Below are 14,917 nucleotides of genomic sequence, written 5' to 3'. Positions count from 1 at the left end.
TTTGAGGATGCCTTTGGGTCGACGTTGGGTTGACACCTCATCCATCTCAGCCTCTGTGAGCCACCTGAGCCTGCCCCTAACAAGGAGCTGGGGGAACCAGGAGATGGGAGGGGGGATGTAAGGAACACAGAGAGGAGAAAAGGGTGAAGGGGAGGTAAGGTGCGGAAAGGGGGGGTAGAAATGGAGGAGAGGATGAACGAGAATGGAGGAAGTCAAGCAAAAGTGAAACGGATCGGGAGAGAAGGGGGAGAGACAGACAAGTGTTTTTTAAAATAAAAAAAATCACTACATGGGAGTGAGGGGTGAGGGTTGGTTGGGTAAAAGTGAGAGAGGGGAAAGAAGAGGGGAAAAAAGTAGAAGGAAAAATGAGGGGATAGCCGGGTCAGCTTGTCCGCCTGACGGGCCGTCAATATATTAAAGCCCCCAAAGACATTTTACCTTCAGAGATGGCAAGGTGACCTATTGTGCTCAGGCAGTGGAACAAACCAACTGTCAATTAGTGTTATGGCCCACCAGTGGCTCTAGTAAGTTGAGTAGATGTGGCCACCATAATTGCCTTTTTTTTTAACATGATGTCAAATTGTCCCTCTGTAATCAATTCGTGGCAATCGGAAGTACGCACTGTTACTTCCAAATGCCACCATCATATTATGACATCTTGCATGATGGCAAGAAATGAAATACATCATCCACTGTGTCTAGCAGTTGGAAGCTTAACTGCAATGATGCTACTGAATAGAGCATCCTGTTCATACAGCTGAAACTCTTAACTTCCAAAAGTCCTCTCTGAGTTTTCAGAGAGGACTGTGGTCCAATTAACCAGATTTAAGGTTTACTACGTTTGGATTTGATGTTGATGTGTAACAGACTGCAGATGACTTTGTTTTCATGCACTAGTTCACTGCTAATAGGCTTTTTCCACTGAGCTTTCCATAACCCAAACTTGTAAGGCTTTGGTGTTATGTTGTGCCAGAACATTTCTGACCTACATCATCAAAAAGGTGACACCAGGACAAAACAAACAAATACTGTTTGAGAGTGCCGTTGTGAGGCAGACAACAATGGAATAAGTGGCTCTGATATTGATTTTCTTTTTTTACATGTAATAGCTTTAATGTCAGTATCTTTACTGTAAATTAATGGAAGGGCCCCACCTGGAGAAGTGGATCAATAGAATGGAGCAGAGAGTGAATGAAACTGGTACCAGACCAGCTCTGACCCCGCTGACCAGCTGCCTAAAACCGGGCAGATTTGTCCCACTCTTTCCATGCTCTGTTCCATTAAATCAGCTTAATTCTCTTGTTTGTTCATGCTGCCTCGCTACTTAATGGAAAAAGAGCTTAATACTGGAAAATGTTACATGATTCTGAAGATACCAGAAAATACAGCACACACAATCCACACTTTACACGGACAAAAGCATAACAAGACAACAAATCATGCAAGTAAGATAATCTGAGTCAGAAAAAACCTGGTCTGTGTATTAAAACACACTTCCTTGCAGTGCTTATCTAAAGACATATCCTGTTTAATTTTGCTTTGTTGTCTCTGTGAACAAGCTGTTGCATTCCATCCCACAGAGAATACCTGGAACCTGGATTTAGTACCACCCCCTGAGCAGTGCCAAAATTCAGTTCATGAAGCGTGTCCCCAAAGCAGGCAGACAACAGTGGAAACAAAAGTAGATTTTGTGATGATGGCTACATACTAAGGGCCCTATTTTACACCCAGCGCAGAGCAACGCTAAGCACAGCGCAAGTCTCTTTGCTAATTTAAGACCGACGCAGTTGTCATTTTCCCGTCCAGCGCCCACGTTGTTAAAATAGCAATGGCACTTGCGCCCATCAGTGCGCCCATGGGCGTGTTGGTCTAAAAGTAAGGTGTGCTCAGGTGCATTGTTGGCGCATTGCTATCTTGAGGCAGCTGAGAGCGATTGCACTATTGACCAACAAAAACCTGGTCTAAAGTCAATGGCGCAATGTTGCACTGTTATTTTAAGGGCACGTTATCAGGACAGTAATATGCACCTACACAGGCGGGTGAACAACATACACTCTGCTTGTTACACACACATGGATGTGCAGCAGAGCACAAACATGCAAAGGATAACAAATAAAAGGATTAAAATGTGAGAGATTATTATTGTGTATATTATTTTATTTATAAAAACACGTCATAATATTTATCAGAATTAACTAATCGCAGTAATGATGGATTAAATTGTTTAATAATTTGACCAAATCATGGCAAACACGTAGGTATTTAAACAGACAGACAACAACAGATCAGACACAGACCGTCCTGCAGCGTCAATACATGATGACATAAGGAACACATGAGGAAATAAATGAGGTGAAAACAAGGATTAAACTAACGAAGGAAATAAATCTGCACAGCTTCTAGCTGCTGCCAACAGTACAGTGATCAGGTTTCCATACTTTCAGCAATTAAAACCCCGCTGATTTGACCTGTTACTCCATGACTGAACAAAATGATTTTAAAGAAACCAAAGCTGTAATTAAAAAAAATAAACCTTTTCAAAAACCAAACAAAGATACATTTGCAACAAATTAATGAACAGGATCTTAAACAGCGTATTAGTATAGCCTATATTCAGGTCACAGAGGTAACCATATGTTTCCCTGAAACATATTTAACGAGTGATGTTTGAAAAATCCAGGTCATTTCTTACCACTGCTCTGATGGTATTTTCAGGATCCACTAAAGACCCCTCTAACCGTCTGGATGAAAAAGATATTCCGTCCATTACAAACCCAATTTTCGACCCATCACCTGAGTTGTGAGTGTGTTTCCTATCCAGGTAGCTGACAGGCTGCTATCTTTATTTTGATTTGGAAACAGAGGTGCAACATGGGAAACTGGTTAAAAACCTTTTTTATCATTCAGTGGATGGAGTATTTTTTTCATCCAGGTGGTTATAAGAGTCTTTGGGGATTCTGGAAATACTTACAGAACCGTGGTATGTGTTTTTAATAGTGTTATAAACTACTGTGCAGTGTTATGTCATATGATAAGCCTTCAAACTCATGTATTACTCAAACTGGATGTCATGGTTTGTATTTCATCTTCACACAGATACATGTAGCGACATGCCCGCACCACCTCAGATATGGTTGCGTTCAGCCTTTTGATCTCTTTCCACTCATGAACCAATACCCAACTGCACAACAACATCAACATACCTGTAGAAGTGAACTTATGAAAGCTGTATATCAAGTATATATCGAGTATATCACAATAAATCATTCAGCATCCTCTCCAACTTCAGGGCCAAACTGATTCCAGTTCAACACTCCCTCCGTGACTTCAGTCCAGACAGTCCACTATTCACGAGAATCTTCTCTCCGCTCTCCTTTAAAACACTCTCCCCAAAACCAGAGTCACTAAAAAGCCCTTCCACTATCATTAATTAATGCAGAGTTGATTAGTTTTCCCGACTTGCCGCTTCAGAGCCCGGTTGACTTTTTCCACGCGCTTATAAAATAGAGAGAAGCAGCGGTGCGATGTTGAAATGTGGTCGATCACTGCTGGAAATTAAAGTCCAATGAAAAGTGGACTGAGTGGGTTCAGTGGTGCGTAAGGAAGGGAAGCCTGAAGGGCACGTATGTGTGTATCTGTTAGTGTGTGTGTTTCGTAGGAGAAAGAAATAAGGAGAGTTATGCGTACATGCGTAAAGTATCTGCATAGATAGAGAGGAGGCATACAATGACAGCAACACCTATTCAGTGTATAGTAATGCAATTTAATAGCTGCAAGAAGCTTATAACGTTCATTTTTTGTTGTGACTGTATAAGAGAGGTGTCTCAACAAAAGAACTGATCATAAGGCTTTACAAACGGTTGGATTACATTATATTGTGCAAGTATTTCTTTTATGGTTTTCAAGGCCTGTATATGTGTCTTATGCATTGCTGTGTAGACACTGCACATATGCACACACACACGAGTCTGCATGTGAGAGAAAGACGAAGCAGGTGAGAGAAATGAGTGAGGGAGTGGGTGATGGAAATGGAGGGAGAGAGATCTCATAGTAAACACACAGCCTGGAGCTCATTAAAAGTGTCTCAGAGGGCTCCAAGGCAGCAACAGAGTTGGACTCAGTCTAGCCCTTGTCCTCCCAGCTCCATACTAAACAGCCTAATTAGACTTAGATTCTCCTGAGCTCCCTAATGATAGCACTTCACAAAGACAACACGAGGAAATACAGCACATCGGGAGCCTTAATATGATGCTCATGCTCTGGTTATGCTTGCTCTCTCCCTCTCTCACATCAATAATGTCAGTTTATTCACTTGTTTCTTTTGCCGCAGCAGAATTGTGATTGTGTTCGGGGAATTGAGCAGTTCAACTGTTAACGCTTGTTATTTTATGCTGTTTTAATGCTTGGCAAATTGACTTTACAGCTACTGAAAAAATGCAGTATTGTTTTTAATGTGATGGTATGACAAATGACTTGCAGTTCAAGAAAAAGAACTAATAAATGCCCTGGAGCCTTAACCCCATAGTCCTATGTTGTTTTTGTTAGGCATGTATCCTCTTTAATTATAGGCTAATGGCATATTCTTACCAAATATAGGTATTTACAGGATCATTAAGGCTACTTGGAAAAGCTATCATTTAGAGTGTTAGTGGTACTATACATGTTCAACGACACTTTTTATATTGACTTTTACTGTCAAAAACCTATTGATGTATTGAAAAAGACAATTTTAATGGAATGTGCCACTCCTTTGATTTTTCTTTTCTTATTTCGATTTGGGATGAAAATGTTTTGAATTTTGGCATTACAATGTCCTACAGTGCTTCAGGTGATGCAAACAGTAAAGTGTTGCCATGGACTCAGTGAGGGCCTCAGTATGCTTCAAATGAAGTGATTGTTGTATCATCTTTCCAACCAGTCTTTCCAACGTCAAAATTTTGGGGTCTGCAAATGTAAATTTTCCTAATTTCCCAATAAGGTAAAAGAAGGCAAGGTATGAACTTCTCTCTCAAGCGCTAATTTTTGGCTGGACCAGCTACGGACCAGTGAGTGATGAAGTTACACCATTGGTCAGCCGGCCGAGCGTTGGAGTTTCCCGATTGGCCGTTGCTCTTTCAAAATGAATCAGTGTGAGATGATGGAAGCGGAGGATAGCAGTGTGATGTTAAACTCCTGTTTAAACAGACACATACCAGCGTCTCTCCGGCTGGCGGTGCTATCAGCAGCCAGCAGGAGAGACGCTCCACGGTGCTTTTGGATTTTATAACTGAAGTAATACCAGGACGAAAACTTTTTTTTTTCAGACGTTTTCACATCACAATCGATGAACAACAGCATTAAAACACGAGTCTTGCGGGTAAAACATGAGACTCATGTTGCTGTTATGTCAGTTTAGTGTGGGGAAGCCGCTCTGAAGTTGTCCTTGATTTGACTGTAACTGCGGTAACCAGTCGAAGATGAGCCTCCTGAATTTGCGCCCAAAATGTTGTCAAAACTTTAATTTACAATTTCCACTGCAGCCTCCATGATCATCGACTGGGAAGAAGCAGAAAAAAGATGGCTAGGAGCCTGAGGGAGAGCACACAGTTAAAGCACTCCAAATAACCATCACTCTGACAAAACACTCAATGCAGAGTGAAAAACAAGAGACATCTACAGATAGAAACAGTTAACAGATAGGTAATTAGAATTAAAATAAGTTCTCTTTCAAATCAAAAATCCCAGAATATGAGTGGAAAGTAGTGTTCTTGCAACTGCATTCATAACCTTTTTTGTTGACTCAAACGTAGCTTAATCATGTCATGTGATACACTATTTCATTAAACTTTACCAGCAAATATTACTCCACTACAGAAAATCGCAGATGAACATTTAATATCCAGGAATTCACACTATAGACACTACCACTGACCATCCCTGTAACAAATGACCCTCTAATTGCTCCTCAGTAGCAAGCCACAGCTTGCAAGTCATGGTAATGTAAAAAGATAATACTGCACTTTGATATATGTTAATAACCGAAAAGAAAGGCCTATTACAGTCTAAGTAATTAGTTTGACCAAATCTGGTCACTGATTTAAGTGTCAGTGACATAAATAAAATCATGTTAATTAACTAGAATATAAAATTGACTCAAAGTTTTTGTTCTTTTTTAAAGTGTGGATGTACAGGATGAATGGGCGGCTGTGGCTCAGAGGTAAAGCGGGTCATCCACTTATCGGAAGATCAGCGCTTCTCCAGTCTGCATGTCAAAGTGTCCTTGGGTAAGATACTGAACCCCAAGATGTTTGCGAAGGCTGTGCCATCAGTGCGTGAGTGTGAGTGTGAATGAGCATTAGAAACTCCTCAGATTGAGCAAGTTGGCATTTTGCATGGCAGCCATCAGTGTATGGATGTGTGTGTGTGGATGGATGAATGTTGGTCAGAAGACTAGAAAGGTGCTTTATACTGTAAATGCAGTCCATTTACCATTTACAGACAACAATCACTGCACTACATTTGACATTCAAGAAAAAAAGGATAATTATGAGGCAAGGAAGTTGTAAGGAGCATCTTTATATGATTTCTTTAAAAAAAACTGAAGAAAAAAGAGTTGTGCTTTGTGTTGTGGTTACACATATATAGTGCAAGTCATTATATGATCTGTGTAGATAATTGCATGGATTAAAATAGAAGAGTGTCTGATCTGTGAGACAGGACTCTGAACCACAGCTGAAACACCTTCATATGTTGACAAGCCTTGAGAAAAGGTGCAATTTTTGACATAAAAGATGACAATATACCACTGAGGCTGAAAAGCTGTGTGCAATTTAACAACTGTATCACTGTCCACATATGTACATAAGGTCAGCAGTAAGTATGCATGGTTGGTGGATTTAAAGTTATGGTCTTCATTTTAAAAAAAAAAAAATCTAATCTTGCAAGAGGGCTGTTCTTTCTACATTAAACTTCACACAGATCACATGCACAGTATTCTGCTCGGAAATGTGACTTTTCTTTTAATTAAATGTTGATTAAGTTTGAGTTTTCTGTAGTTGGCTTTTGTTCTGTGAAGCAAACAGGGTTATCACATCTCATGCTAACTATCTTGTGCTTCTATTTTTGTAAATAAGTATTCATATGAAAATGTCAACTATGTTCTAATTACTTGTGTTTTTTAGATTAACCACTCCATGCTTCCCACACCATGGAGACAAAACTTTTGACACAAGTGCAGTACGAGGAAAAAAAAAAAAAAAAAGAGGCACTTAACACAGGCAGAGGGAGAGAATCACTGACAAGAAGTCAACTAGATGAGGGCAGCAACAAACAGAGGAGGTTTTCAATATTTGTCCTTTATCCTTATCAGGCTAACAGTCACCCTGTTTCATCCATCTCTTCGTGTTCTGCAGCTGCAAGGAAGAACTGAAGCATAAGCTGAGAGAGGAGATGAGGAGATGAAAAGGAGCGTGGTGCAGGGGTGCGAAGAGGAGAGTAGAAAATTGAACGATCAGCTAACAGGCTTTGTTGAGACAAAGCTTGTCAGGGGCATCAAAGGCGAAGGGGGGGAGAGGGGGAAGGGTGATGATGTATCCTCAAAGGGAAAAACAGGAAAATGAGGATGTGACAAGAGTTCTGATACCTCGCCCTTACTCCCCAGTTATCATACGGTTGCAATGAACACAAAGCATGCTCTCACAGCTGCAAGCACACACATAATTTAAATGTATGTAACATAAGCTACATGTAAACATGTATTTGTATCAACCCCGACACACTATCACACACTATCACACACTGGCCCGTGGTGCATCGCTCCTCTGCAAGCTCCCTCTGACAGGCAGGATTAGAGTGATTTGCTGTGATTAAGCAGCCGCCAGTTAAGTTCAAGCAGGTTTTTGTAATAGTTTAATTCATGGGCAAGGAGAAGGGCTTAAATGAGATTGTAGAGTGTGGTCGATTAAGCTCATTAGGCGTTTTGAAGAGGGCAGCCTTTCTCACATCCCTCTTTTCCTGCAATCAGATCTGGGATGAAAATGGGAATTAATTAGGAGGAGATTCTCCTGCTGTCCTGCCCCGTTGTGTTATACGCTGTGTGTGTGTGTGCACTGTATATTTGTGTGTGTGTGTGGTCTTGAGACTCGCTGCTTTAGTGGTGTCAGGCCTGGCCGCGAGCCTTGAAGTATTAAATCACCATTTATACTACCCGTGTGGCAAATTTGGGTCCATACACATATCACATATGTAAAGGTGTTAGGATTACAGTTAAGGCTGTGGTATTTGGATTTAAAAAAATGTTTGAACAAAATATTGATGTTTATGTATTTTCATTGGCATCCATATGTTTGTGTTGATAAAATGCTTGCAAATGTGACGTGTGCTCAGTGGACCTTAATTATCATGCATTAAGGTTACAGCAGCACCTTAGACATGCTTTTAATCAAGAGGAAACATCCAATATTATAACCTTGCAGATCAAAATGGCACTGAAGAAAGTGAAACATGAATGCTGCAGAGATGGACTTGAAACTTACAGCTGAGTGTCACCACACTTGGCCGTGTTCTAGCACTAGGGGACCAAAGGTGAACCGGCTTGAAATCATACATGGATTGCTAGATTTGGCTAGGTCTTAAAGGTGCAGACCTGGGCTAAATTGGGATGACAATCAGCTCCATTTAGTTCCCCTCCAGCTACCTTTTAGTCATTTTCTGCACTCTAAATTAGACCTGCTCTGCTACATCATTCATCACAAGTCTGCCATGAGTCTTGGCTACCAGCTGTGCCATATTTCGTCTGCTGTTGGGCCACGCCATACTTGGCTACCTGGGAATCAGCCTACAACTCTGGAACAGAAGTACTGGTTTAGTCGCCTCATAAAAAACAAATGATATGCTAATGCATGAGAGGCACAGAGATCACAAAGTTGCATTCTTCACTGATTTTCAAGTAGACAAGAGAAGACAAGACAAGAGTGCAGAATGATTTGAAACAAGTCAGTGTAAGTGCACTGCAGCCAACCGGAGGAACACAGGATCTATTGGGGGAAAGCCATTGGGGTGCTGTGCTAAACTGCTGGTCACAGTAGTCATTGGAAATGTTCTGATCCTGGCATTGTTCCAGCTGGGAACGACATCATGCCCAGTGTTGACACTGATCACTGGCCAAAAGGCTCAAAGGAAAAGCCCTGGTCAAACTGTGGACTGACCAGTGAGGACGGCTGGTCTCTCCCCACTTTCCACTTATATTTATTTGAGACGTCTCTTTGTACATAATAAAATTCACATTGTTCCATCATTAACTGGGATAGCATCTGCAATTATGGCTTTCATTATACTGTGGCAAGACTTAAAAGTAGGCCCGGATTCAAAGAAACTCAGCTGGGTCCAATTTTATCAATAAAGCTTTACACACACTTTCCATGCATTAGTCATGCGTAAATCTTGTTTGGACATAAGAACAAATCAGATCTACAGGTTTTATGAATACACATTTTAATTTAGCTCCAACATATTTCACACAATATCAGTCTGCTCATGTTTCATGACAAAGATCCATTTTTAGCACAGCACAGTTCGCTTGGAATCATGTCCATATTGGACGATTCCACAACTCGAGATTTACGTCCAAGGCCAACATTCAATGCAAGAAGTAGGGGAGGGCTGGGACGAAAGTATAACTTTTTTGTATTTACCTCTTTGCACAGAGATGCATTTATTGAGAGTAACCAATTTTAATGTGAACAACATACACGTCCTCAACCAATACCAACCATCTTTTTTAAAATTTAGATAAATGAGTCAGAAGCAATTAGGCTGGAAATTGACATTGCGCATTGTCACTTTACCCCTCTCTGTCAGGATGAAAGAAACACAGGCACGGGACAAAATTAACGGTTGCATAAATCGACCACAAAACAAGTAAGTACTTAATATTTCTGGCATTTAATGCTCGTTAATGCTTCAGTTAGTCCTCCAAGCAAATTACCATGTTACTCTCGAATCAATTTATCATGTTAAATATCGCAATTGTATGAAATTGGTCCAATGCGTCAAACTCACCTTAGTACATAATCACCATTTTCTCTTATGAATAACATTGGGTTGGAATTTAAGATGTTTAATCCATCACAAATCCTTACTTATCACGTGCACTCCATCTACAAATCACACATGTTCCTCTCTTTTTCGTTAACAGCAGGGACAGTCGAAGCAAAGATAATCAATTAAATAAATGGAGCAGAAAGGATTCACTAAAGGCAAATTATTCCAGAGAACTTTTTTTTTTTACCATTATACTATTAATGTCGGTTGTATAGTCACAAAGGTAATCAATTTAGTAAAACTGATCAAGGGCATTATCATTCAGTCACTTGTTTTGAACATCAGTACATACACGTTTGTTTTAGGGTCACATCAGGAATGCTGAGATCTCTGTTGGTCTTCCTCACCCTAACCCTGGGTATTTCTTGCAAACATAAAGAGCAAAGAAATACATCTTTAATCATAGTGGGACAAAGGTAACACCAAGTTACGGGGAGAAAATGCCTGATGACATAATTTTATTTTCTTACCCTGCTCAACAGGCATAATCTAAGTATCATGGTGACCTGACACTTTCTTTTGTCATCTGCTTACTATATGTAATGTACGTTATCTCGAATTCTTTACTTCATGAAAGAAATCCTGAAAACTGCCAAGCACTACCAACTGATCCAGTATTTCTGTGTGTAGATGTGTTTTTGTTTAGTGTTATAAATCATTTTATAAAAAGCAAAAAAGGAAAGAAACTCAGAAAAGTTTGTTAAAGCAGCTGTTGAGAGTTATTTTTTTATAAAACTGTAATTTCAAAATGCCATTGCATCTAATTTAACAGTGGTATATTTAAAAACTGTGCATGGAACATCTTTTCATTAAACATTAAGCCGTACAGTGAAGTGTAAATAGATCCCATTCAGAGATTTGGTATTCCCTTTGTCTTTGACTGGCCTGCCACAGCCACTTTTATGTGGTTTAATGTTTACATTTACACCCCTCTGAGAGTTTCCCAGATGAAGACAAATGATATTCATTGCTGTTAATTATTCAACGTGAATTCATAAAGGACGCTTTAGTGTGATAAATAAATAATTTAAGGACAGACAGTCTCTTTGAGAAGCCTCTTTTCAGTGGGTTGTTACAGAGGCATTTCTACTTGGACGTGGACGGTCACCGCAGATTGACAGGAGCAGCGACAACATCGCAGGCATTTGCTTCTCTGTGTGTTGGACCATCAGGCTGCCCTGGGTCCACACAAGTTTTCTATTCAAATACTTTAGGGGCTGTTCTATGTCAGATTTTTTTTTTTTATCTATCCACTTTGAAGTTAGCTTTTTGAAGCTTAGTTAGTTTGTCTAAGTTTTAACTTTGCACAGCTCTGTTTAGTTAATAGAGGAGATTCTAGAGGGAATCAGTTTCAATCAAAGCTAAAAACACACTGCTGCTGCTGCAGTGCTGTGGCACATCATATGACGCATATCAAGTGTTGCCCCTAGCACCAATACGAAGCGTCGTGCTGCAGCATGTCAATATAGTAATTACCTGGATGTAACTCCAGTTCTATAAGTACTGCGTGGGACCATAGACTGTATATAAATATGGACGACGTGTCTCCACTTCTTACCGCTATGGAAAAGTGAAGCCAAAATATCTCCTGTACAAGAGCTGCCACCTTGCTTGTGTGACGTCATTTGGAGCCAGAGTCCGCGCAGTAGAGTCGGCGGTGGGATGACAGCCCACGGAACACGCCCCCTCAGCCGTTCCGTGGCCTGACGGAGGTTTGAAAGCGGTTGTCACAGCTGTCAGTCATGACGTCATACCCCCTTTCTATATCGTCAAATAATTAATTACAAACAAACTTATAAGAAAAATGAGCACTTGGACAAACATCAGCATAATAAGAACTACCTGAAATGACAGAAACCATCTTTGGGAAAAATTTATTTGATATGTACTTTTTTTAGTTTGGCTCATGTCCCATCCACTAACATGGAGGGGGTGGAAATTATGACCTATACTGCAGCCAGACACCAGGGGGCGATCAAGATGTTTTGGCATCATGTCTGGGGAGCTGTCATGATGTCCATCTTTATATACAGTCTATGTGTGGGACAACGAAATGCCATGGGTGAGTTGTAGGGGTGTAATGGTACGTGTATTCATTCCGAACCATCATGGAATGGATTCTGGTTTTGATGAAAAGTGTGATGAACAAAATTTCAGCAGAACTAATGGTTTATTTATATTTTTGAGGTTTTATGGTTTACCATTTAACAAGCAGCAACCTGCCGGTGGGTAAATCTTTTCAAAGTCATACTGTGCTGCCAAAATATTCTAAAAGATACTGTACCAAATACATTAGGCTGAATTTTGGGAGAAGGGTGTAAAATGAGGATGCACAAGACATCTGGGATATCTCAATTGATGGAATGGAGTAGCCATAAAAAAACATGATGTGTTTGGTTTGGTATGAATTTTAGCTGTAATTATAGCTTCAGTGAAGATCTGGAACAAGTCCATGCAGAATATAGTAGATACTGTAAGGCAGTGTGGAAAAAGATGATGTTAACAACCTTAAAGGAGCTGAAAACATATTACTCAGCTTTTAACTATGAGCAATAAGATCCTGCATCACTTGTTCTACTAAACTTACATGTACAGCTTGATCTACTGTTCAACTATATTGCTCTGCTGTTAATAAAAGTAACACTATTTACTGAAGATCTGCATTCTTTGAGCCAAACAACACAATGCCTTTAATTCTGCCTGCCGTCCTGCCTAGCAACAGTTTTGCCTAACAACACAGCAGACACTCACATGGCTAATTACATTCACACTTTTAAGATAAACCTTTGCATTTCCCATGTCTCCGTGAACATCTTGTGTTTATTGTAGTACATCTATTCCGCAGCTGTGCGACACAGGCACTGCTTTAATGTAACATTACCCGACGCTGTGAATGTATTAGAACATTCATCACTGGTAATGAATGGAAATAATCAAGGTAACTGACAGGTTTGATCGTTTTATCATTCAGTTATCATCAAACAGGAATAATTGGCTTAAATATCTCTGCAGATCCAGAGAGATGTTTCACAAGTGTTAAAAGCACATCAATGATAGACGAGCCTCTCCTTTTTATCCTGTTTGAAGTCAAAACCCGCGTTTTCCCTTCTTAGTCCACTTTTTGGTGACTCTACCCTCTGTACTGCTACACCAGATGTTAGGTGGAGACATAAAACAGTGAGGGGTGCGCATGCGCTTAATAGACTTACATTAATTTCCTGGAGACTTACCCTAACTATAACCACTACTTGCCTAACCTTAACCTTAACCACTGACCCAAAAATCAGCTTTGTCCAATTGGGGACAAAAGCCATGTCCCCAGTTGGACAAGCCATCCCCAATGAACTGGTCGTAAGTCTGAAATTTGTCCCCAAAAGTAGCCTATGACAAATCACGCACACACACACACTTAACTGGGTTTAAGTGTTTACAGTACAAAATCCACAGATCAAAATGACAAAGAAGGTCATCCCATTAGTATGATTTTTCAACTTTACAGGCTCTAGATTGATTACTGTTCCCTATATACACACACATTATCCATAAATGATTATTTATTGTATTATTTGTTTTATTCTTGATTAATGTTTAATCTTTCTAGGCAATTGCTCTCCCATAACAATGGCAAATTTAATTCACCAGAGAAGTGTAGAAAACTGTTGTTTTTCTGTACTCGCTCTCCTCTAGGCAATACAAAGGTGCATCAGAGAACACTACACATCAAGATAAACACAGTCCTCTAAATCTTTCTGATTCCTCTTATCTGCTCTTTTTGTTAGTTAGAAACTTCAGCAGTTCATTACTTATGAACGCTGATGTTTGTAATGTATTATTCATTCAGCAAACCTATTTCAAATGCAGCACTGTTTACAGTATTTCTTTACAAGTTGTTTAAAAGTATAAAGACATGCTTGAGGCTATAAAAAGCATTTCATCACAGCATGCAAGTTTTCCCTCTACAATGAGAAGCGATTCAGAGACAAGGAGCCTGATTGAGCTGGTGCTGGCATTCTGCATTAGAGTGGAAACACTAGGCTGTGCTCTTCCTCAGATAAGGTTGAAGAAACTGGCCTGTACTGGCTACATGACCAGTGTATGTCCATCTAACCTACGTTTGCCTTCTTTAATCACTTGTCCCTTTTTATGGTGCTCCAGGCTGCTTTTTTGTTCGTTGAAAATATGTAATACAACAACAAATCATTTAAAATTGTATTTTTGGCCTTAAAATACTTGGCATTTTATTCTACAATTACACAAATAATTATATTAACACTAATACCCATGTCATCCTCTTTTTCCATGCTGTATTTCCGTAATTTTGCTTTCTTGGTCTATTCTGTTCACACAACATCAGCTCTTCCTGAGGTTTCTTCCATTTTTCCCCCATTAATGGTGTTCTTTGGGGAGTTTTTTCCTTATTTGAATTGTGGGGTCTAAGGATAGAGGATGTTTTATTGCTGTACAGATAGTAAAGACCCCTGAGGCAATTTGTGACTTGTGATATTGTGCTATGCAAATAAAATTGACTTGACATCTTGAAAAGCTATTTTACCTTTGCTCTTGCAATACTTTTGCAAAATCATATGAAAAAGACAAGGACCATACAGTATGACACAGTATACAATGTTCTGAGAATTAATTTAACTAAGGATATAACTGTTGGTGATGTTATATCAATAAAAAATGGTAGTGTTTAAATGCTTAAAGGTGCAGTGTAGAATTTAGTGGCATCTAGTGGATCAGGTTTGACAGAAATGGGATATAATATTCATAAGTATGTTTTAATGTATAAGTGCATATATGTATAATCCCATTAAAAGAAGAATCACTGTGTTTC

The sequence above is a fragment of the Thunnus albacares genome, chromosome 5, assembly GCF_914725855.1.
Source record: "Thunnus albacares chromosome 5, fThuAlb1.1, whole genome shotgun sequence".
Lineage (NCBI taxonomy): Eukaryota > Metazoa > Chordata > Actinopteri > Scombriformes > Scombridae > Thunnus > Thunnus albacares.
This window is presented reverse-complemented; position numbering follows the sequence as displayed.